Source organism: Amblyomma mixtum, chromosome 7 (genome assembly GCF_055824585.1).
Source record: "Amblyomma mixtum isolate Tamu chromosome 7, ASM5582458v1, whole genome shotgun sequence".
Taxonomy (NCBI): domain Eukaryota; kingdom Metazoa; phylum Arthropoda; class Arachnida; order Ixodida; family Ixodidae; genus Amblyomma; species Amblyomma mixtum.
Genome location: NC_143018.1, coordinates 35291798 through 35314804, shown reverse-complemented (window position 1 = coordinate 35314804; position 23007 = coordinate 35291798). Strand labels below are relative to the sequence as shown.

Below are 23007 nucleotides of genomic sequence, written 5' to 3'. Positions count from 1 at the left end.
TGCAACGAATGCTTCTGTTGTGTTCTTATTAAAGGTCCCGTAATGTGTATGCATACTTCCTCCGTTCACTTGGAAGTCATCTGATCTAGAACGGAAATAATCTGCATTGTAATTATGTACTATCGAGAGCAAAAATAACAGACCCCTTCCAGCGCGTGCCGATCCGCGCCAAACTGCATGTGAGCACCACCTGACGAAGTGCTCCTAGTGCCGAGACCAGCGCAGTGGCGTGCGCCCATCTCGAGGAGCGCTACGCATTGCGTGCCACTGCGCTCGTCTCAGCATCTGGAGTGCTTCGTCAAGCGGCGCTTGCATGCAGTTTGGCACAGATCGGCCCGCGCTGGCAGGGGTCTGTTATTTTTGCTCTCGATAATACTTTCAGTAGTACATGCACATGCATCTGTGTATAGCTTCTGCCCAGAACGTTCACTGCAGATATAGCAGTCCAGAGGCCGAGGAAATAAGTATTATGTACAAGACTTTCATGCATTTTATGTATTGCACACGTACAAAGAATGCAACTTAGAATGAAAGAGTGGCACGTGTTTGGTTGAGTACAAGTACATACGTTTTATTTTCATGACAAATTGCACACATTGTACCTCTAAAAATTGCTTTCGGATCCATCTGAAAAGATAAAAAAATCCTCATTTAGTAGCCACACAACACCTATTATAAATTTCACAAATACATTTGAACCATCCGCTATTGAGCAATCGGCTTTCGTAGAAGCTTGTAAAAGCCATTTACTGAGAACCAAACCAACATGATTCATTGCCTAAAATTTATTTCTCATAACAGTAAACAGCAGAAACCACAGGGCCAGGAAGAAGCAGACAAAATGCGCTTACTCGGACACCACTGTGTGCATGAAAGTCTTTACGTTTGTCTACAATTTTGTGCAAATATAAAGTAGCTAAGGATGGGTGCCAAATACAATTCAATGCAGATGCCTTTCATTACATAGTACCCAATGCACAACTTAGTGAGCAAGGAACATTGGTAACATCTGAAAAAGGCCAGACACTTGCCCACAAGCATGATGATGATTGATTTTTGATGGCGCGAGGGAATCTGAGGACAAGAGCACAATGGCACAAGGTATTTTCTTCATCTCAAGGTGGGGCAACGAACCATTTGGCAGGCATTTCACCCTAAAGGAGACGAGCACCAGGTGAGGAGAAAGCTTGTACCCATTGGATTGGTGGTTACCCAGCACTTGCCCACAAGCAATCAGGAAGCATACTTCCCCGAAACCTTATGCTTTCAGTCATAGTTTCCATTATCTCAGCATCTGCACGAAAATGTACTAATCTCTGATGTCAGTGAAAATGCAGCCACAGGTGCTGGTTGCAGCTCACTAAGGTATTCAAATATCTCTGCAGTGCGCCTCACGAGGAACAGATGCTTAAGTTTCCACAAAGGGCTCCTTGCAGAAATTTAACCGAAGGCCGCTGCCATGTTAACCTTTTCAAAATGATGGCCCAGAAAGACAAAGTGTAGTCATGTGTCTGATGTAGAAAAAGGATGAAGGCATGAATCTTTCAGCTTCTTCAACAGCTGTGATGTGTTTGTAACTGGTATCGCTTGGTTTGGTTATTAGGGTTTAACGTCCCAAAGCAACTCAGGCTATGAGGGACGCCGTGTTGAAGGGCTCCGGAAATTTCGACCACCTGGGGTTTTTTAACGTGCACTGACATCGCACAGCACACGGGCCTCTAGAATTTCTCCTCCATCGAAACTTGGCCGCCGCGGCCGGGATCGAACCCACGTCTTTCGGGTCAGCAGCCGGGCGCCGTAACCACTGAGCCACCGCGGCAGGGCTGTTGCTGGTATTGCTTCGCACAGCTTCAGTCTTCCCTTTGACATTTCGTGAAATCATTCCATATCTGTGAAAGATCTCGCTCGCAAACATTTTGGTTCTAATGAAGGAGCAAAAAAGACCCATGTCCTAGGCCTTTTTTTGTGACACTAAAGGAAGGCTCGCTTTTAGGGTCATTATTACGAAGAGGTCCATGTGGCAACAAACTTTGAAACAATTTCTGCAAGAGCTGAGTGTTCTGAAGCCTAAGAATTTCTCATGAGGCGCCCTGTAGATTGAGTGCTCTGAAGCCTAAGAATCTCTCATGAGGTGCCCTGTAGATGCATCAGAACACCTCAGTAAGCTGTTACTGGGTCCTGTAAGTGCTATGTCATTTGACATTAAGGGTATGTACTTTTCCTCGACACATGCAGTGATGATGTATATGTCGAGTGAAAGCATAAAAGACTTCGAAGAGTTGCGCTTCCAGATTGCTTGCGGAGGAAAGCACAAGAGTCTGGCCATGCTCAGCTGTTACCTTTGCTTCTTTTTTGTTGAGTTCTGCAGTGAGTACTACGTAATGACAGAAGGTATCTGCATCGACTCATGTTTAACATCTGTCTGTGCGACCTCCATCTTGCACGACACGACAGGCAACTCCATAATGCCCTTCATGCACCGAGTGTCAGTGTGTTCTGTCAGCTTCCTGGTCCTGTATTTTCTGTTCTTAAAGTTATTACTGCCTTCATTCTCCACTCCATGAAGCCTGAATGTGCTACACTGGGTTGCTCCACGCGTCATGCAGTAACCTGGCCAGTTTTTTCATACATCGGAGACACTCAGGTCGCAAGCCATGCTTACTATATTCAGCAGATAAGTGTACATGTGAGACATATCATTTATAACCAATTTTAACAGTGGTATTTCGTGCAAGAATATCTAAATGCTACTCAATTTTTGCTCAAATTTTCAGATACACACTCTTATTCAGATTAAAAACATAATTTGGCTACTGTGCTCTCGTGATGCCACGTCTTGAGTATGCGTCAGTAGCTTAGAATAGTGCCTCTGTTACCTCTGGCAATGAAATCGAAAATGTTCAGCAGAAGATTGTATGCATCCTTTGTGATAGATATATTGAGCGCTGTCGTTTCTAAGACCACGACTTTCTTCTAGCAGACCTTGGTATGTCTACTCTTTATGACATGGATTTTCTACATAAAGTTGTGCTCGGCTATATTGACTGTGAGCCGTTATTGATGTCACTGCGATTTCGTGTGCCTCAGGGAAAAACCACCAAATGCTATGATAGATTTTATCCTGACATGCATGCCATTTCACCAATGACTCGTTTACAAATAACACAATTCAACTTTTTATGACACAGAAATATTTGCCTAATTTGCTGTTTTCATTGTTTATTCATTATGCTTGTTTTTCTTTACTATTATTATCATCGTATTTGTGACCATTTTTCTGTATTATGTCTGTTCACGTCATGGTGTTTGTATTGACTTAGTGTGCACTCGTTTAGGCCAATTGGCTGTTCAGGCACATTTAAAATAAAATATCTACCTATCTATTTAAGCAGAAGCACAGCACCAAGGTACTCACCAACTGTTTGAAGCACTGTGCGCAAGCTCTCGTGCCGACATGAATACAGGTACTTTGGAATGCACATTGTCCAAGTCTTCATCATGCCATGCCGCTCCGACTCTCTGGTAGCAAAATTTTCCACTAAAAAAAAGAGAATTTTGTTTATGTTAGACTAGTAATATTAAATTTTACTATATACTAGGTACTTCTCATCATTCTACCCCAGACTAAACCATACACCAGTGATCATCATGTTTTAATTTTGTTGTATATGATCACAAAATGTGGTATAATTAACATGTTAGAAATTCTGGTCAAAATAAATCTGACAAAGTATTGTTTAAAAAAATCTGGGCACAAGGAAGAAGGAAGCTAGCCAGATAGCCTGGACGAATGTTTTCAGTTTCATGCAAGCATCAGTACCCTTGCACACAAAATGTACAATTTAGTGGGTTTACCCTTCCAGAATGGAATTTCATGCTGCAACCATCTAGACAAGCGAAAAAAATTTTTAACTTCCATTCCAGACAAAGGAAAGAAAATTCCTCTGGTTTTTCTTCACAAGCCTCTGCAAGTATACAATTCAGTGAATCTACTCTGCAAGTACGTGAACCTACCAGCACGAGACAATGACAAGAAAGGAGACAAAGCAGGCGCTGACTCGCAATAGAAGTTTATTGAAGTAAACAGGGAGTACATAGAAAAGCCAAACAACACCACAAACCACACAGTTACAGATATGCTATACCACAACACGAGTAAAAGATCGCTCTTAACTTTCCTCTCATCTAGATAGTCCAACTCGTTGCATATGAACACGATGGACAGCACACTCACAGATTTGTCACCGAGTCATAAGATGTGTCTAGCCTCGATAATTTTCCGGTTAATCTGCTCCGAATGTATCGCCAAAATGAGTGTTGCCAAAAGGAATGGCTAGCAGCCTTCACATTCCTTGCGATGTACAGATAAGTTAGAACCCCTACCAATATCCAAATATCTCTTGTGCTCCCGTAGTCTTACATTCACACACCTTCGAGTTTGACCAACATAAACCCAACCCCAAGATAACAGTATCCGATACACCACATACATTTTACAAGGCACATATGCTTTTCCCGGACCAAATTCACAAAATTATTCTTAACAATTTTACAGTTTGTAGACAACTTATTAGGGGCCAAAAGCACCATTTCTGCGTCATACATTCTGACCACATTTTTCAAATTGTGCGACAATCTACGTATGTACAGTAACACAGTCGATCTTTTGGTATCTCGATGGCTGGCCCTGGCCGTATCCTGCCAATCCCTGTGAAAGGGTTTTAGCTTTAACATGCTAAAGAGAAGAATGGCGCAGCATCAAGTAATAAGGACAGCAGGACAACAAGCACACGCACAAGTGCCAACCTTGGAGTGTATACAGAATCCAAGAGCACGTGCTTGACAATCAGCACTGGCAGTCAAGGAAATGAGAAAACACTGATTTGAACATTCAAGATTGAATGAGCCCGACCCTTGACTGCCAACGCTGAATGTCAAGCACATGCTCTTGGATTCTGTATCTGCTCCAAGGTTGGCACTAATGCGTGTGTGCTCTCCTGCTGTCCTCGTTACATGATGCTATGCCATTCTTACCTTTAGCATGTCTGACCAACTTGATCAATCTTATACGCTCAGCTTTAACAATTTATCACACTCCTGCAATAGCATGGTTGGGGAATAATGCTTTCGTAAGCCTTAAAATCTGCTCATAGAGACCACTTGTCATGCTGTGAAAGCATCACTTCATCAATACCGAGCCTAGCCTAGATGACGCAATGCTATCTTTCACTAGCTTAGAATAGTTCGGCCAATAGTCAAGTAGCTGCTTGACACTCCTGGGTGAATATCGGCAGCATACATGGCATGTGCAGAACATCAAGGTGAAGCCCAGAAACCACAGCTCTTTTTGATGGGACATTTCCTCTAAGGAAATGCTAAGTTAAAGAAAGGCCTTGCTCCTTAAACAACTTGACAATATGCACAGGTCCCACACTATCGCAACCTTTTGTAAAAGACCAGAAAATCAGACGCAGTGAAAGATTTTCCCCCAGCCCATGCAAGTTCTTGGCAATCACTCTATCCACCCTGCTTAAGAGAATATTACTTAGCACAGAGGCATTCAATCGATACATATACTTGGAACATATACTAGACTTTTGAACATATGCCGCACAGCCATACTCCAGAAACATGCTCTTCAAATAATAGGAAGTAAGTCCAAAAAAAGACTACTACGCACCTGTTCCTAAACACAAGCTCATCATTGTGCTCCGATATACACATTCACAAGCTTTTCATAAGGTCCTCATACGGGATGGAATAAAATAGTTCTACATCGACACTAACCACCAGACAATCTGCTGGATTGCCATTCTTCAGATACTCAACCACGCTGCGAATTGAGTACAAGAAACCGATCTTCAAGATGCGAAGTAGACAAATGCTTTTGCAAATAACCAGACAAAATTTTGCAAGAACCCTTTTCTGAAATTCATCTGAAGAGCATGCTAGTGAATAGCATTTATTTTAAGAGCATGGCTGTAGAGTACTGCAGTGTGGTATGTGTTTAAAAATCTGGTATATGTAGTGGTTCGAAGATGGGCCTTGTGCTAAGAGATATTTTAAGTAGGGTGTATAGAATGATTGTCAAGGACTTGCATGGACTGGGGGAAAAAATCTTTTGCTATGTTGATGACTTTCTGGTCTTTTACAAATGTTCTGATAATTTGGGATGTGAACATATTCTCAATCTGTTTAAGGAGCAAGGCCTTTGTCTTAGGTTTACCTTGGAGCAAATGTCGCCACAAAAGGAGCTGCGGTTTCTGGACCTTACCTTGATAAGTTGATCTGCACACACCATGTGTGCTGGTGATATTCACCCAGGAGTGTTAAGCTGCTACTTGGACACAGGTTGGCTATTACAAGCTAGTGAAAGATAGCATTGGACTGTCAAGCCTGGACTCAGAATTGATGAAGTCACGCTTTCTTAGCATGACAACTAGTTTCCAAGAGTACATTTTAGGTTAATGAACGCAGGATTTCCTAACCATGTTATTTGCAAGAGCATACAATAAATTGTTAAGGAAGCCGAAAGCTTTTCACGGCGACCGGCGCAATCAGGCCGGGGCCAGCCAGCGAGATGCCAAAAGACCGGTTGTGTTACCGTACATACATAGATTGTCGCACAAATTGAAAAATGCGGCCAGAAGGTATGATGGAAAAGCGATTTTCTTGGCCCCTAATAAGTTGTTTAAAATATGTAAAATTGTTAAGAATAATTCTGTGAATGTGGCTAGAGAAAAGTACACATGTGGAGTGAAATGTATATGTACCTTGTAAAATGAACATGGTATCAGACCCTGTATCTTGTGGTCGGGTCTATATAGGTCAAACTGGAAGGTGTATCAATGTAAGATTACAGGAGCACAAGAGGGTAGGGGTTCTAACTTTTCTGTATATTGCAAGGGATGTGAAGGCTGCTACCCTTTTCTTTTGGCAGCACACATTTTGGCAGTAAATTCAGAGAAGATTAAATGGTAGATTATTGAGGCTAGACACACCTTACGACTCGGTGACTAATGTGCAAGTGTGTTGTCTATCGCACTAACACGCAATGAATTGGACTATCTCGATCAGGGGAATGTTCAGGGGCATTGACTCATGTTGTCATGTATGCTTATTTGTAATTGTGTGGTTTGTGGTGTTGCTTGGCTTCTTCATGTATTCCCTATTCACTTCAATAAACTATGGCCGCGACTCAGCGGCTGTCTTGTCTCTTGTCTAGTCTTTCGCACTGGTAGATTCACCATGATGTCTCACCTGTGCAGAAATCCAACACGACATTTTCCTCTTCACACTTGAGGTTCAGTGCATAATAAGGCCAACGCCAGTCATCCGCAAGAAAAGTTCATGGCTCCATTAACACCGCCTCCTGCTTACAAGACACAGTGCGGCATTCGTTGTAGATTCTACCTGCAACACAGAACGCAAAGTTTTAGTTTGAGTGGACTAAGCTAGGAAAGCAGCACAAAATATCGACAGCCAAACGGCCGAGCTGAAAGAAATAGAGGGTAGCGTAATAGTGAATATACTGATATAGTTTTGTGTAACATCTTCTATTCATATAAAATGTACACTTTTTTTTCTTATGTTGACGCCTGGGTACACTATATTGTGCACTTATTGCATGGGCCCGAACTAGCAGCTTGCTAAGGGCCCAGATGCTTTTATCACCCTGTTTGTATAACCTTCATCCAAAGTGAATAAACTGATACTGTTATTGCATGCACAGTGATGGGAATGGCCAAAACCATTTTGTAGCAGGCCTTGTAGCAGGAAAATATTCGCTTTGTAGCAAGCGTCACTTGTTTTGTAGCAAGAGCCGGCATTTCCGAAAAAAAAGCTTAGAAGACAAATTTATAGTTTATTTGTAACAGCATACATCAATGCAATGCAATACAGAAACACACAAAGTGTATATTGACTAGCACTGGTAATCATTACCATGGTAATTGTACCGCAAGACAAAGAAACATTGTCTTCACCAGCAACAAAGAACTGAGACCGAAGTACTCAAAATATTAAAATAAATTATGAGTGTAAACAGGAGCAGCCACTGAACTAAACCTGCTTTCGAGAAAAAAAGGAACTGACCATCTTGGATTGCAGTAAGCATGTATGACAACCCTTCGCACAAGAATCAAGAGAAATGAAAGGGAATTAGGCATGTGCTTTAAAAATACTGATATCAGATGGACAGGCCTATGTTCCTTTCTTTGAGCCCTTATTAAAGGCAGCCAGATGAGAGACACTATCATTCATTTTTTCCCTAGCTTGGCTCAATATTGCCTGGCCACTCGCAATGTCACTGAAGTTCTTCAGCTTCATGCCCCGCTCAATCAGCAATTCAGCATTTCTGAACATGTGCTGCGCTTCATCTACCTTCTGTTTCGCTTGTGCTTTAGACAAGCTGGCACTTGCTAGCACTGGATCCGCACCTGCACGTGGCCTTTTCGACTTCTCTTGTTCGCAGGCAATGCGCTCTGCATACCGTTTCGATGCGCCTCGAACGGCCCTAATGACATTTGGACAAATTGAAAGCTGGCATGGGTCACTGTTGTACCTTCTGGCAAATGACATAATCTGGCGAATACCATTCACGCTTGCCAGACAAAGGTTCGACCTCTCATTCAAAACCCTTGTATTCTGGCTGAAGCCTCGCTCAACATCAGCGTTCCCATGCGGAAGCGAAAGAAGGGCCTTGACAAGCTTAGTCAAAAGCGGATATTTTCTCTCACCTTGAGCGCCCTTGATGATAAATATATTATGCCAGTATTTGTCAAGTGGTCCATCAGTGCCCACATTCAGCGCTTCAGAGCTTAAGAGTGTCACCTCATCAAGGAGAGATGAAACTTGGCTAGGTTGTATCACTTGAGGCGCACATTTTGCAAGATATCTGAACGATTCTGCTGAAGACTCCTGGGAGTGGGTGTTTGGGTGCAAGCACCTGAGGTGCTGAAGTGTCAAATTCTGAAGAGGAAGCCTTGTCAGAAGGTACTTTGAGCACGCTATGTAAAATGACCTAGCTCCTAGTCGAAATTCAGCTTTCTCTGAAGCAGACCAAGATTTCATAGCTTCCTCAGTATCTGCCCCAACTACTATGCTTTCCTTCCAATTCTGCGAACTTTCGACATCAATGGAAGCGAGCTCATGTCCCTGTTTCAACATGAACACCTGAGGCCTCAGAAATCTGCCCAAAATTTTCTTCAACATCATCACCATTTCATCATAAAGAACATGCAGCAAAGGTTCACTCTTTTGAAACAGCGTCAGAAATCCCACAACTAGGTCACCTGCATTCTTCACAAACAGAGCCTTTGCGTAGAAACTTTTGTCATTCAGGCTTCTGTTTAGTCTCGCCCTCATGCTACCTGCAGCACGCACTGGTTTCTGGGAGTCTAGGATGCTCTTTAGGGCAGAAAACTGCTCGACTAGTCTTTCCACGGCTGGTACAAGAGACAACCAGCGACAGTTGACATGACGCAAAAACACAGTTTCAGGCAATCCAAGAGCCTCTTGTTTTTCTTGGAGCTGGGCACTTTGCACCGAAGATGTCTTGAAAAAGTAATACACGTCACTGACTACAGTTTCAACTTCACTACCAAATGAATCAAGAGCACATGAAAACGCGTTGTGCACCTTGTGCAGCGAGCACTCTCCGATTTCCATTAAGGGGCCGTTTTCCTGGGTCAATTTTTTCTTTAAACACTTCATTACATTTGGACCATCACTGAAAAATGAAAAAAACCCTGCTCGAGGAATATTTTCAGTGGCTTCATTTACACATTTCAAAAGGATATCAGCCGTTGCCCTCCCCAAACGAAACGACTGCAGGTGCTCGACCACTACTCCTTTTTCAGCACCAGAAAAGTAGCGCACGAGAACATCAAACTGCTGGCACCGCTGTTCTGGCAGTGGTGTTTCATCTACACTGATACTGTAAAACACACCAGGACGATTCAGTTCCTCATGCACAAGCCCCTTGAAATAAGACCCAAGCCCATCTGACACAACGTAAGACACTTTTTTCCTACTACAGGAGAAGTCTTTAGCCACCTTTGAGTCGGGAAACATCAAGCGATGAAGGGGTGTAGCCGTATCCGCCCATGAGTATGGGAGACCTTTTATCGTCAATGCCAAAACAAAAAGTGCTTCGCTAGCTGTGACACGGTCTGCATGGGTCATCGTGCCTGTCGATGAAAAATCCAACGATGCTTGAACAGCAGCTGGCCTCTTCAGCCTCCCGTCAGGGCCCCGAAGCTTGCTGGTCAGCTCCAAGTGCTTTTTACTCTGTGAATGCCGTTTCACTGCTGTGACACCATGCTGTGAGCAGTTGATTGTCTGGTTACAAATAATGCAATAAGCATTTTCTTCCCTTTTTCCTGGTCTGCACCACACCTCGAAGCAATCTCCATTGCAGTCGACATCTTTCAATATGCCAGAGTTAAATTTGCTGTTGCGTCCTGCAAACGATAAATAATAATGTTAGTTTGATGAAATAAAAAGCTGTTATGCAAGCAATATGATCCTGTAAATTAGAGAATAATTGTAGAGTGCTTAAACATATTCTAAAAAAAAAAATAAAGACCCAGGAAACACTACGGTTCTTTTCCCACAACAGTCATGGTTAACAATTATACACTTCATTCAAACGTGGCAGTACAAGTTATAGAAACACGTTCCTCGATACAGAACTGAATATTAAAAATTAACTTTAACAAAATTTCAATGGAGGCAAAATTCCAGAGGGCCGTGCGATGTCAGTGCACGTTAAAGATACCTAGGTGGTCGAAATTTCCAGACCCCTTCACTGCAGCGTCCTTAGGTTGTAACTGTTGCACTAACCCAGCAAACCATGAATATGCAGAGGATGTCCACTAATGGTCCTAACGTCCAATGTCTATGTATCGATATCCTCTGCATGTTGAGAGGACTATCGGATTCAGATATCAGTTAGTGGATATTCAGATGACATTCATACATGTTTTTCTTTCAGCACAGTGGAAGATTTGGAAATGTGCAAGCAGCTTACCAGAAAACACATTAAAATTATGTTGCCTTTAAATTTTAATTTTTTTTTGCTTTCGCAATCTGAAGTTTTCAGGAATGAATTATTTTGGCAGTCAGCAATTACATGCTTTGATTTTATTTTATGCAAGCAAATGCATGTGAAGTACGATTATTTGAAGAAACTTCTCAAGTTAGACTGAAACCCACAAACGCCGCGAATTTCAAACCAGAACCGCAACTAGAACTGTATTGATATTAGGCAGCCCAACGGCCATGGGCATCATCATTAGCCGCGGCGGCCGCGAAGCGACGTTTTCTTGGTCCCTTTCAGCGTTCGTTTGCACATTTTATTTTTTCGCGTGTTCACATTTTCTTCGTTGTGGCGGCAAGCTTGTACGCGTCGTATACCGTCCTGTGCCAGCATTGTGCAGTGTACTGGGGGACTACGTGAAGAACGGCAATAATGGTGAGTTTTTGCACACTTTTCTCTCAAACAAGTGTTAGTGTTCGTTTGTGGCATTGTGCAGTTTTCGTGCTGGCGATTTCACCAGTCGGTTTATCAGTTCGTGGAGTGCATAGATAGCTTAAAAATGCGTGGCGTTTAGTTAACTGGATTTGTCCCTGAAGCGGAGGCATGGTACAGTAGTGGCGCGGGAATGCCTGTGGCGGCCGCCTGGCATGCTATGACCCTCACTATAGTAGGATACAACTTAAAAAAACAGCAGTTGCTAACACTGGGCCACGGTCCGCGGCGTCTGGTATTGCTCCGCTGGGCAATCGCAACTGTAAACAAAATCAGCTTTTTAATTTTTTTACTATTCCAAACAATCCACGCATCAAAACTCAGGAAGTCATAATGTTTTTCTTGTGATAAGCTTCTTGTTTACGTAACAAGAAACGTTTAAGCAGCGGACTACTTTTTTGTCGTGGAGGAATTCTGTGCGCGGAGGTTGAATGTGGGAGGAGCTTCACTGCAGACTTAAGTTGTATCCGACTATACAAAGTCTCCGGCGGCTCAAGAAGACAGTTTTGGCAGATCTTGTGTTGGTGTAAAATTTGCTAACAGGTCCCCTTTCGTTGCAGCTCTTCTCTTCAAAACTAACTGGGCTTTGTTTTTAGTCAAGCTCTTCTGTTTAAATTTGCCTTTTGCGGTCTGACATTGCTTTTTCATCTTTGTGCTTTTAAAGAAACCTTTGTGTGTTCTTTCTTACTTTGTGCTTTTAAAGAAACCTTTGTGTGTTCTTTCTTACTTGTAATTTTCTCCTATTTCAGTTGTTGCTCACTTCATGATATTTGGTTCTTGACTGTTTTTGTCTTTCAGCTTGTGGTTTCTATAACTTTTGCTGAAAATATCTTTTTATTGCAGTGTGTCAATGCACGTAGTGCTGAGAAAATTCTTGCTACTGTTCGTGTGCCCCAGTACGGGGCTACATTATATAAAATGAGTTGCAAATTGTAAACCTGTAATGCAACTGGGTGTGACCATTCTTCTCTCCTGTTCATTTTCAGGTATTTTGGAGAGCATGTTCAGAAAAGAGGCTGTCTGTATGTTGTCACTCACTAGCTGCATTTGCTCCATCAAGACAAAGGGCTGGTATGAAACTGTTTTTCGCGCTTCATTCTTAGGTTATTAGTCATGACCTATGGAAAGCAAATAGCTTTCACCAAATATATTCTAGTTCTTCATTAAAGACAGGCTAATTGCCAACTACTGCCACATCTTTCGTCTTAACATAACGCATAAAAATTCAAGCAATCACGTTTCACTGGCGTAATTAACTCACTTGAGTTAAACCTGTTTTCTCACACGTCCCAACTTTGGTTCCGCAAATGCTTTCATGAAGCACAATTTAGAATGTTCGTTAGTGATTAACATACATTTATAGCTTCTGGGTCTGGAAAGAGCTTTGATTTTAGACGTCTCCAAGGCATGTTTCTATGTTAAACTCCAGGTTTCTACAATAAGACTAAGGCACCTCAACAATGACTATTTGGTTTTCTACAGGGTTGCTGACTTTCTTTCTAACTGCACATCATTTGACTGTTAATGCAACCAACTCTTATGGTGTTCCAATCCTTTCAGGCATGCCTCAAGGATGTGCTTTAGCATGTTAACTTTTTCTGACCTGTATTAGCAGTTCATTTAGTGTTGTTTCTGCTTTTTTTTTGCTGCTGACTGTGTCATCTACTGCTTAATAACTGATGGTTCTGACACTGCATCACTTCAGACTGAATTCAGTAACGCTGTGTAACGCTTTCTCTAGAATCTGGAGCTTTACTTTCTGTTACAAATTTATGAGCATTTCTCATAACCAGGCACCCTGTTCTTGTTATTTTTACAAATAGTTGCCTGGACTTTCTGCATAGAAGTACTTTAGCATGCATTATACAACTTTTAGCAAAAATTTATGGAAGTCCAACTAGTATTGCTTAAGTAATATCAAAATCTAATTGCATGCTGATGCATTTGGAAAACAATTTTCACAATGGCAATGAAAAAGTACGTGCCAGCCCATTCCAATTTTGTTCCCATCCGTGTTTCCTCATGCTGCATTCCCCGATTATGATCTACCAACCAGACTTATTACAATATCGACCATTCATGGCTCTTTTTTCCATGTGTGCTTTCATACTGAATGTGTCCTATCGTTCTGCATAGATGCTGTTCGATCGAACAAGATGTTCTCAACAACACTGGCCGAGATAGAAGAAATGGTAAAAAAATGGCTGCAGCATGCGTCCTGCAGGCGGAAGCAGCTCCAGGAAAGGCACGCAAAGAAAGCTGAGGCAAGTTGATTCCCTTATACCTTTTGTGAGCTTGAGACTGTTTTTGTGTGTACAGTGATGACCAAAAGTGTGCTTGTCTGCATAGACCTGGCATACCCAAAGGTTACATTCCACACCTCGTGTTATCCACTTTTATGGAAAAAGATACTTTTGATTTTTGTGAGCATTTGTGTGCACACTATTAGTTTTTTTGGTTTGCTGCCTCATGTAGCCTAACATTTTTAGTCCCCTGGTACACAATTAGGTGCACTGCAAATTCACAAAGCTTGGAGCATAGTCTGCGTAGCTTAGATTGTTTCATTTAAGGCTAATTAATTGAGCAGATAGAACGCTTTGTATACAACTGAAAGAGCAAATATATTTCACAAAATCGTAAGCTTGGCACTGTGACCTCCAATGTTTTGGTGGTAGATTTTGGCCCTATAACTGATGTCATTTTTTTTCTCCGAATTCGGTTTTATTTGGTTCATGGGATTTAACGTCAAAAAGCGACTGGCTATGAGGGACGCTGTGTGGAGGGCTGTGGATAATTTTGACCACTCTGGGTTTTTTTTATCATGCACTGACATTGCTACACAGGCACCTTCTATGCCTGTGTAGCCTCCACAGCCAGGATCAAACCTTGGGTTGCCAGGCTCAATAGTCGAGTGCCCTAACCACTGACTGGTTAGAGCCCATGCGCCCTTACATCACATCTGTCTTCAAAATGATTTGAAGATGCCTAGGGTGACAATTTCATAGATCTGGATTTTAAAAATTTTGTTTCCAATTTTTTAGCAGTTTCCATACCTAGAAAACGTTCGCCATTTGTGTTCTCTCTCCGCTGGAATGATAAGGACTGTTTTGAATCGAAGTTTGTTTTATGGGGTTTAACGTCCCAAAATCACTCGGGCTATGAGGAACGCCGTAGCGAAGGGCTCTGGAAATTTCGACCACCTGGGGTTCTTTAACGTGCACTGACATAGCACAGCATACGATAAATGGCGCCTAAATGCAGTCACTTTCTGAAAAGTTCTGTGATTTAGTACAAATAGCACATCATTGAATGTTTTGATTCCTAGTTGCATTTGTATTCGCCTGTAGTGTCATTCTGGAGCTAATTTTTTCCAAGCAGAAACTGCTTTAGCATACACGTTTTTCTCCACAAAGTGCATTTTTTAGTTACTTGAGTAGTCAAGTAACTAAAAAATGCACTTTGTGGAGAAAAAACGTGTATGCTAAAGCAGTTTCTGCTTGGAAAAAATTAGCTACAGAATGACACTACAGGCGAATACAATGCAATAGTTACTTGGGAAAAATTAGCTACAGAATGACACTACAGGCGAATACAAATGCAACTAGGAATCAAAACATTCAATGAGGTGCTATTTGTACTAAATCACAGAACTTTTCAGAAAGTGACTGCATTTAGGCACCATTTATCGTATGCTGTGCTATGTCAGTGCACGTTAAAGAACCCCAGGTGGTCGAAATTTCCAGAGCCCTTCGCTACGGCGTTCCTCATAGCCCGAGTGACTTTGGGACGTTAAACCCCATAAAACAAACTTCGATTCAAAACAGTCCTTATCATTCCAGCGGAGAGAGAACACAAATGGCGAACGTTTTCTAGGTATGGAAACTGCTAAAAAATTGGAAACAAAATTTTTAAAATCCAGATCTATGAAATTGTCACCCTAGGCATCTTCAAATCATTTTGAAGACAGATGTGATGTAAGGGCGCATGGGCTCTAACCAGTCAGTGGTTAGGGCACTCGACTAATGAGCCTGGCAACCCAAGGTTTGATCCTGGCTGTGGAGGCTACACAGGCATAGAAGGTGCCTGTGTAGCAATGTCAGTGCATGATAAAAAAAAACCCAGAGTGGTCAAAATTATCCACAGCCCTCCACACAGCGTCCCTCATAGCCAGTCGCTTTTTGACGTTAAATCCCATGAACCAAATAAAACCGAATTCGGAGAAAAAAAAATGACATCAGTTATAGGGTCAAAATCTACCACCAAAACATTGGAGGTCACAGTGCCAAGCTTACGATTTTGTGAAATATATTTGCTCTTTCAGTTGTATACAAAGCGTTCTATCTGCTCAATTAATTAGCCTTAAATGAAACAATCTAAGCTACGCAGACTATGCTCCAAGCTTTGTGAATTTGCAGTGCACCTAATTGTGTAATTGTGACTACTATTTAATACTATGTATTGTGCTCTATTATATTCACAGGCCACTCGAAATCAAGTGGGGACCTCTCCAGAGTAGGCGTCCGCCATTCCTCATTTTGCTTGGATTGTGCCTGCACCTTGGCTTTGTCACAGTGGTGGGGTACCTGACTGGGTAATAAAGATACATAAGAATAATGGTGGTCTTGCCCAGTGCTTTGTTATATTGGCACAGCATCATTACATTCAGCGTAGAACACCCGGCACCTCCCTCCACAACCCACAAAAATATTGGATGAATATCTATTCAGCGTCCATTAAATATCTCAGAGTGACCATATGTGGCCAAAATATGGACATTATATAAACATCCACTGTTATCAAAATGAAGCTCATATGGATATTCTATGGACATAATATGAACTTGTGAGAATATTATATGGACATCTGATATTTTATAAATTATATTATATGGATATCCCCTGAACACTACTTGGTTGGCTGGGAATAGCTGCAAAAGTAGCTTTTTCAGGGCTTTCAGAGCACCTGAGCTGCACATACCGGCAATCTTTCCTGCACTAATTTGATGAATAAACGTTAATTTGGATAAACGTTAATTTGAACACGTAAAAACTAAAGAGCAGTTTGTGATAAATCCAGAATAAGCAAAGTGCCAAAAATTTGCAGCTCACTAATTGCAAAGTATTGAAGGCTTCTGTCTAGATGTTTGGCAGAGCAAGCTCCATTCTAAAAACCGGACACGTGTAATTATAAAAGCAGTACCACTTTCGCCGACAAAGAGCGCACCTGCTTTGAGCGCGCGATCGCGCTATCATGCAGTCCTCGACCGCCGAGGAAGGGTGGAGGCTTTCTCCCAAGTATCCCTTACCCGCCCGTTAATTGCTGCCCTGAAAAACGACCTTGTTTCCCCTTACTTTTTGAAAGCTTCCGCCGTAAATTCGCGAAGCCTGCCAAGCTTCGACAACAGACAGGGCCGTCAGCGCAGCGCCAAAATCGTACGAACGTAGCGGGCGCGCCAGAAGACGCTTGTTGCTTCATCGTATAGCCGGAAGGCCGCAAAATACCGCATTCCGTGGAACTTTCTTTCATTTTCGCCTCGGAAGTTTTTTTAATTACGGCAGCAACACGAGCACGAAGGCCAGAAGGCCCACCAACTCCGTGAGAAATGTACGGCGTCATATACGTCCGCGGTATACACTTTATTTCAGAAGCCGCTACATAAAACTCCTTAGCATGAGTTCAGTGCTCATATCCATATAACACTTTCAGCTCAAGCTGCAAAGGCACTGCTTTAAGGACGTCTTTCAATCAGCCAAGTGATGTCAGGAAAACGCATTCCGTAGGCTCCGCAGCCGGACAATCCGAAACTACCAAGCGACCTCGCATGCCGAGTGAATAAAGGAGCGCGTGAATGGCCCGGTCGCCGGCGAGTTTTATGCATTTCGTGCCGCAAGGTTGTTATGGGCAGCCCGGACGTCACTGTAGCTTTATTTCAACCATGGAATTCGTAGAACTGCGGATGGCAATATGAAATTACTGAGCGACGTTACACGGCTGCCCAGCACGCCACGTGCTCCAGGGCTTTCGAAGCTGATACTAGCGTAAGACGAACGCCACAAAACTACAAGTACTCTTTCATAAAAAGTAAACAAACCGGGAATTAACAGCACCCTCTCTTGCAGGCTCAAACTACCACGGTCCTGAAACATGCATCCACCGCCATTCGCTCAATTTGCTACTGTTAAGTCATGTTCAGTTTCTAAATTTGAACCCCGCCACACTGACTCATCAGCTCTTATGTCCAGAAAGACTCATTTGAATAAACTAAAAGGCGCAAAAAACGAGAAAAAGCTTACCTTTCAGTTTCGAGAGCGCCATCGTGACGCCGCCACGACGCCGCTGAAACCGCTGAAACCACGCAGTCGAGGCGAACGAGCGGCGAGGCGAACAAGAGCGCGCACCGACGCGCCAAGGCCTAGCCACGGCCCACTCCACCAACTACTCGCCTCCGGTGCCGGCCCACCGGAAACGCTCGGAGCTCGGAGGCTCGGACGCGGTGGAAAGCGTGACGCGTTCACGACACCCTCACTCAGTCACACTCTCCCATCAGAGACGAAGTAGACGGAGCACCATGCGGAGCACTCTAGACGAAGACTGAGAACTGGATCGTATTGGATTTTACCGGCTACTCTCAGACTTCAATGGCGGACAACAGTCGCAAGCATAGTTTCCTCACAGGGCAGTACCTGACGTTGGCGACGGCTCGTTTTGGCGCAGCTTTGGCGCAATTTTGCAAAAAGGCCCCTTTTTGGAGCAGCATGTAGCAGCTTTATCGAAATGGCGCAGATTGGCGCAATTGGCGCAGCATTCCCATCACTGCATGCAAGATATATGCATGATATATTGTGATATTCAACACTGCTACCATTGGCTTAGCCAACTATTTATGCATAACAAAAAATGCAGTATCACATAAATACTGATACAGTACTATTAGCGTTAATATTAGCAGTGCAGGTTCAATGAAAAAAAAGGGGGCCTAGTGCTAGCTGCCATTCCCACAGCAGGCTTGTGACCAATCGCCAGTTTAAAGGAAAAAGGAATGACTGAAAAGGGAGAGAGCCAGTAGGAAGGAAGACGGGCATAAAAGGACTTAGGATACAATAGGCAGGCAAAGTTATTTAGACAGCAACCACAAAAGAAACATTAACACCCAAGTAAAGATGTACAAGACCAACCATACCATTGTGCACAGTGGATAACTTGTTAACCTCATTTAGCCCAAAATATATTTTCATATATACTTGTCCTATTAAGTGATTACATTCATTAATAGCATAATTAACCTCATTTAGCCCAAAATATATTTTCATATATACTTGTCCTATAAAGTGATTACATTCATTAATAGCATAACTGACCGACTGAAACCAAAACAGGGGTGAAGGGTGGTGAATGAGCCCTAGGCGTGATGCTTTTGCCTTCCTAGTGGGACACAGAAGGATCATTCAGTCGAACATCGGGTCTTTGAGATTAATATGTAGTTTAATATTAGCAGAAAAATAGAACAACAAAGCAAGCAATGTAGCTGATCATTGTTCTATGCACATGAGAAAAAAAAGCATTATGAATAACCAAGTATGCAATGTTTGTAGCTGCACATTTCTTCACACACGTGTCTAAAACATATGCACATGATTTGCCACAAGACAGTGTCTCGTTTAGATAGGGTACCTGCTATGGCAGTAGTGCACAATCAGGCTGGAATGAAATGCAAACAGCGCCTATGAACAAGACAAAATATTTCACCTGTGTGATTTCAGCTTGAGTATGCAGCTAGCCTGATTCCTGTTTCTGGTTAAGAGATCTACCTAATACACATATATGAACCCTTTCTAAATGTATACCTCGCTGCAAAGTAGAAAAGTACTGCACATGTATGTTCGCATTTTGTTCCGGCCTAACTGTAAATGCATAATGTGTGTCTAATGCTCATCATTATCAGTCAAGGCTGTCACTTCCAACACCAAGCAGATACATGAAACCTGCAAAAACTCCTTGAAGGCAAGAGTCTGGAGACAAGCTTCTAGACCCACTCTGAAAAATGTAGATTTGGTGTTTAGTGTGGCATATAATTACTTCTGCATTAATAGCGAGCATGTAAGGCCAATACAAGGTGCTTCTGAATTTGGTCGCCTAAAATTTGCTTGGGAGAACGCAAAATAATGCTAAAGAGCAATCTATAGACACAATATTGCATGCTGAATAAACAACAAGAAAAAAAGAAGGCAATGCTCTGGAAGCACCTTCAGTCATTCAAGACAAAAATGATGAGGCATGCTGACGCTGCTGCTTGAACAATAGAAAAAAGCCACTACTGCTTACTTACAATAAACGCTTTCTCTGAGCAAGCAATGAAAGAGAGCTGTAACTCATGAAACCTCTCGTCATTCTTTTTACAAAAAAGGAATTTAAAAGGTTGCAATGCAAGAATCCCTGCCATAATAGTATTCTCCTCACACTTGGGTTACACAAGCCAAGGCTTTTAACAGCATGGGTTTTTGCATGTGTTCATTCTGAAGCATTACCCGGTTGAAGCGACACAAAATATTTACTTCCCCATGAACCTGTGCGTGTAGCATAATCAAAGAAAATATTTTTTACACTGGACAGAAATACAACAGCATAGTGGCGTAACTGACACACAACAGGCTTCGGGGACAGTGCAAGACAATGATCTGAAATCCTACACAACAGACCTGCGACATTACAATGGCTAAATCCTTGATAGTAGTATTTAACAGCCATCTAAATGCTCGTGCGCAACAGGTGGGAGCACTATACTGCGAAGCAACAGTAAACCTTTGCCACTAGTCTAAACAAAAGTGCGCCTCATTGCGACTTCCACTAAACTTTTTTGCTCCCAGTGCAACAAAGCAAGTACACAGGGGGCTCGAATGGCAACGATACGATGTGTTAGGCTATCATGTCATCATCTTAACATAAACAATGCATGTGGTCTCTGTTCCGGACTGCCAATCAGCCTCGAGAAGACAAAGATGCTTATAAAAAAAGAACAAAGCAACAAGCTCTCAAACCTCACAGTGAACATAGAAGTAGCAGAACCATGTAACCTAGCCAGTAGTTCGAAGCTAAGCAGCAGAAGAAAATATGTTAAGGCCAGGACTGAGCAAACAGAAAATCATGGAGGAAACCTAAAAGCAGCAATAAGCAATGAGAGTGGAGTTGCCTTGATGTTCACTGCTCAAAGTAAAGGAAACCAGGGTATAAGAAATACAGGATTTCATATTATGCTTTGAGCAAATGCAGTGAGAATGAAACAGGGTAGAGATTTGTCTTACAACATTTTCACTCTTTACTTTGCACCTGAGGAAAATAAATTTGTGTGCAGTTCACCTACTGCTTGGCACTGTCCTAGAAGGAATGAATCCAGGTCTCAAAAAGTCTACAGAGAGAATACTGATGCTGCATGTGCATTTCTCTCTAGACTCCCTCGTTTATTCCTTCCCTTAGGTTCAGGAGTCCACCGAGAGAAGTGAGACAGTTACTGCCCCATTTTCTTTCCTCAAAAACCAATTTTCATTTCATTTCTCTGAACTGTCCTGAAATGTGTATAAGTTACCAATTTTTTTAGTGCCCAATTACATACTGTAATTTTTGCAAGGAATATGAGGTTGATGAACAGAAAAAAAATGTCTGGAATGGTACCTTTGGTAACTTGGCACCTGGACAAACAGCTGGCCCACTGGGCGTCCCCAGGGGCTCTGCTGCGAGGCGTCCCTTGCAACAGTAGCCGGTAGTCCAGATCCAAAGGAACCATGCGAATGATTACCGAAAAGTTTAAGGACAGCAGATGCATGAACACAAAACAGCTTTTCAGCACTGTTGCAGTGGGATGAACGGTTCCAAATCTCTAGACTATACCTGGTAATAAATAAATTACCAGACGCGGGTTCAATCCCGGCCGCGGCGGCTAGAATTTCTTTGGAGGAGAAATTCTAGAGGCCCGTGTACTGTGCGATGTCAGTGCACGTTAAAGAACCCCAGGTGGTCGAAATTTCCGGAGCCCTCCACTACGGCGTCTCTCATAGCCTTAGTCGCTTTGGGACGTTAAACCCCATAAACCAAACCAAACCAGAAGACCATCTCGAGCGCAGAATGATCTCAAATAGAGTTCAGTAAAGCAGAAAGTTGGGCTAGTTGGTATCGATCCATCTAAAAACGGAGCACAGAAAAACACGCAGAACACAGGGAGAGCGGACAGGACAAGCACATTCAACACGCACTACCAACATGGACAGCTTGTGCTTAATAGACCTTATGCAAAATTGCTGCCATCTATCGGAGAAAAGAAGAACCAGCAGAAATCCGCCATGTTGGAGGATGACTGAAGCTCGTTCCGCCTCTGCCCTCTAGATTTAGGCGTGCCCTGCGTTAGCTTCCTTGCTGCTGTGCTGGCTCGAAATTCTTATTTCCTGTCACTTGAGCCTGTAAACATGACTGAATGGTCGGTCGACCTGTTTCTGCTGCCCAAGTTTCCAAGCGACTTCGCAGACACTTACTACGCGTCCAAAAACACTTTCCGAACGCCACCGGGTACGGAGATACAAGTTTTTCACGGAGTCCTACGTCAGTTTGCCGACGCTGAACACCAAGAAATGTACGAAGCAAGTGTAATTTTCGTTTACGGCTAAAAATGTGCGCATTTCAGTCTAGTTTGAGTCAGTTTTTATTTGGTTGGATACTTTTTGCGAACGGGCATGCCGCTTGAATTGCTGATGTTGTGGTAGCGTTTCCTGTGTGTTGCGTCGACACCGAAAGCGAACGATAGTAAACTTCAAGCTCATGTTGGCAGTGTCGAAAAAAGTGGCTTGTCAACATGCGACGCTTTTCATTTTCCTTGAAAAGTTCATACAGCATTTGTTTGCCCTAGTGCTTTAGCGCCCAGAGCCCCTAGTTTGCCCTAGTGCCCTAGACAGAGAAAGAAAACACTTTATTATTATTACCGGGCACATAGACCCCTAGGTCCTCGCACGACCCCACTACACAACTGTTTACCATTCTTGGACTATCGCCGTTGCAGCAGTGTCTGTGGCTTTACCACGACGGGCAAGCAGTTGTGCACTGAGATTTTTGGAGGATTCTACACGCGTTATGCATTCCCGCTACTAGTTGGAACTATGGTACCGCTTGAGCGGCTTCTCTTACGGTCGTTTCTGTTTTTTTACACAACGCACGGTTTCGGGGAAACCGGTCGATTAAGTGAAATAGCTACATGCAATGATGCAATCAAGCCGTCGCTCCACAAAATAGGCACCTTTCCCCATGGGCGTCCGGAGGGGGGGGCAAGGGGGGGCGGCTGCACCCCCCTGGAAAATCACTCACTCGAACCGTGAGTGATGGCCGCACGCCAGGGGCGGTGGTGCGCTCAGTCAAAAGGGTAAAAGCAGCCCCGCATGGTCACATCTGCGAAATGCCGCGTCCGGGCGTGCGTCGTTCCGCCGTTTTCAAACCAC

General features: G+C 43.0%; 1 long non-coding RNA gene across 3 annotated transcripts; it reads right to left on the bottom strand.

Moving 5' to 3' along the window:
• Window positions 1-545: 545 nt before the first annotated feature.
• LOC149335642 (uncharacterized) lies at window positions 546-23007 on the bottom strand. Of its 3 annotated transcripts, XR_016284079.1 has the most exons (5): window positions 18817-21188; window positions 17827-18741; window positions 7261-10463; window positions 3416-3538; window positions 546-627 (listed from the first exon to the last, which is right to left on the bottom strand). It is a non-coding gene; the product is annotated as an uncharacterized LOC149335642 (long non-coding RNA). The 3 variants fall into 3 exon arrangements; XR_016284080.1 differs by lacking the exons at window positions 17827-18741; window positions 18817-21188 and adding an exon at window positions 21200-23007 and having other exon boundaries at window positions 7261-7413; XR_016284078.1 differs by lacking the exons at window positions 17827-18741; window positions 18817-21188 and having other exon boundaries at window positions 7261-11023.